The sequence below is a fragment of the Lolium rigidum genome, chromosome 1, assembly GCF_022539505.1.
Source record: "Lolium rigidum isolate FL_2022 chromosome 1, APGP_CSIRO_Lrig_0.1, whole genome shotgun sequence".
NCBI classification, from domain to species: Eukaryota; Viridiplantae; Streptophyta; class Magnoliopsida; order Poales; family Poaceae; genus Lolium; species Lolium rigidum.
In genome coordinates, this window is record NC_061508.1 from 359,861,772 (window position 1) to 359,864,836 (window position 3,065).

The window sequence follows — 3,065 nt, forward strand, 5'->3', positions numbered from 1 at the left end:
AACAATTTAACGAAGAAGAAACTTCGCCATGAATACTATGAGTAGAGCCTAAGGATATACTTGTCCATATGCTACAGCGGAGCGTGTCTATCTCCCATAAAGTGAATGCTAGGATCCATTTTATTCAAACAAAACAAAAACAAAAACAAACCGACGCTCCAAGCAAAGTGCATAAGATGTGACGGAATAAAAATATAGTTTCACGGGAGGAACCTGATAATGTTGCCGATGAAGAAGGGGATGCCTTGGGCATCCCCAAGCTTAGACGCTTGAGTCTTCTTAGAATATGCAGGGGTGAACCACTGGGGCATCCCCAAGCTTAGAGCTTTCACTCTCCTTGATCATATTGCATCATACTCCTCTCTTGATCCTTGAAAACTTCCTCCACACCAAACTCGAAACAACTCATTAGAGGGTTAGTGCACAATAAAAATTAACATGTTCAGAGGTGACACAATCATTCTTAACACTTCTGGACATTGCATAAAGCTACTGGACATTAATGGATCAAAGAAATTCATCCGACATAGCAAAAGAGGCAATGCAAAATAAAAGGCAGAATCTGTCAAAACAGAACAGTCCGTAAAGATGGATTTTATTAGGGCACCAGACTTGCTCAAATGAAAATGCCCAAATTGAATGAAAGTTGCGTACATATCTGAGGATCATGCACGTAAATTGGCTTAATTTTCTGAGCTACCTACAGGGAGGTAGACCCAGATTCGTGACAGCAAAGAAATCTGGAACTGCGCAATAATCCAAATCTAGTACTTACTTTACTATCAAAGACTTTACTTGGCACAACAAAACATAAAACTAAGATAAGGAGAGGTTGCTACAGTAGTAAACAACTTCCAAGACTCAAATATAAAACAAAAATACTGTAGTAAAAACATAGGTTGTCTCCCATAACCGCTTTTCTTTAACGCCTTTCAGCTAGGCGCAGAAAGTGTAACTCAAGTAACATCAAGAGACGAAGCATCAACATCATAATTTGTTCTAATAATAGAATCATAAGGTAACTTCATTCTCTTTCTAGGGAAGTGTTCCATACCTTTCTTGAGAGGAAATTGATATTTAATATTACCTTCCTTCATATCAATAGTAGCACCAACGGTTCGAAGAAAAGGTCTTCCCAATATAATGGGGCAAGATGCATTGCATTCAATATCCAAGACAACAAAATCAACGGGGACAAGGTTATTGTTAACCATAATATGAACATTATCAACTCTCCCCAAAGGTTTCTTTTTAGCATTATCAGCGAGATTAACATCCAGATAACAGTTTTTCAATGGTGGCAAGTCAAGCATATTATAGACTTTCTTAGGCATAACAGAAATACTTGCACCAAGATCACATAGAGCATTACAATCAAAATCTTTGACCCTCATTTTAATGATGGGCTCCCAACCATCCTCTAGCTTTCTAGGAATAGAAGTTTCAAGTTTTAGTTTCTCTTCTCTAGCTTTTATGAGAGCATTTGTAATATGTTTTGTGAAAGCCAAGTTTACAGCGCTAGCATTGGGACTCTTAGCAAGTTTTTGTAAGAACTTTATAACTTCAGAGATGTGGCAATCATCAAAATCTAAATCATTACAATCTAAAGCAATGGGATTATCATCCCCAAGGTTGGAAAAAATTTCAGCAGTTTTATCACAGGCAGTTTCAGCAGTTTTAGCAGTTTCAGGTAATTTTGCGCGCTTTGCAATAGGAGTAGAAGCATTGCCAACACCAATTATTTTACCATTGATAGTAGGAGGTGTAGCAACATGTGAATTATTAGCATTGCTAGTGGTGGTAATAGTCCAAACTTTAGCTAGTTTTTCATTTTCTTCTCTATCCCACCTAGCACGAAGTTCAGCCATTAATCTTATATTCTCATTAATTCTAACTTGGATGACATTTGCTGTAGTAACAATTTTATTTTCAATATCCCTATTAGGCATAACTTTCGATTTCAAAAGATCAACATCAGAGGCAAGACTATCAACCTTAGAAGCAAGAATATCAATTTTATTGAGCTTTTCCTCAACAGATTTGTTAAAGGCAGTTTGTGTACTAATAAATTCTTTAAGCATAGCTTCAAGTCCAGGGGGTGTATTCCTATTATTGTTGTAAGAATTTCCATAAGAATTAGCATAACCGTTACCATTATTATAAGGATATGGCCTATAGTTATTACTAGAATTGTTCCGATAAGCATTGTTGTTGAAATTATTATTTTTAATGAAGTTTACATCAACATGTTCTTCTTGGGCAACCAATGAAGCTAACGGAACATTATTAGGATCAACATTAGTCCTATCATTCACAAGCATAGACATAATATCATCAACATTATCATTCAAGGAAGAGGATTCTTCAACGTAATTTACCTTCTTACCTTGTGGAGCTCTTTCCGTGTGCCATTCGTAGTAATTAATCATCATATTATCAAGAAGCTTTGTTGCTTCACCAAGAGTGATGGACATAAAGGTACCTCCAGCAACTGAATCCAATAAATTCTGCGAAGAAAAATTTAGTCCTCGCATAGAAGGTTTGGATGATCATCCAAGTAGTCAGTCCATGGGTTGGGCAATTTTTAACCAGAGATTTCATTCTTTCCCAAGCTTGAGCAACATGTTCATTATCCAATTGTTTAAAATTCATTATGCTACTCCTCAAAGATATAATTTTAGCAGGGGGATAATATCTACCAATAAAAGCATCCTTGCATTTAGTCCAGAATCAATACTATTCTTAGTCGGAGATAGCAACCAATCTTTAGCTCTTCCTCTTAATGAGAAAGGAAACAATTTTAATTTTATAATATCACCATCTACATCTTTATACTTTTGCATTTCACACAATTCAACAAAATTATTGAGATGGGCAGCGACATCATCGTAACTAACATCGGAAAATTGCTCTCGCATAACAAGATTAAGTAAAGCAGGTTTAATTTCAAAGAATTCCGCTGTAGTAGCAGGTGGAGCAATAGGTGTGCATAGGAAATCATTATTATTTGTGCTAGTGAAGTCACACAACTTAGTATTTTCAGGGGTGGCCATTTTAGCAGTAGT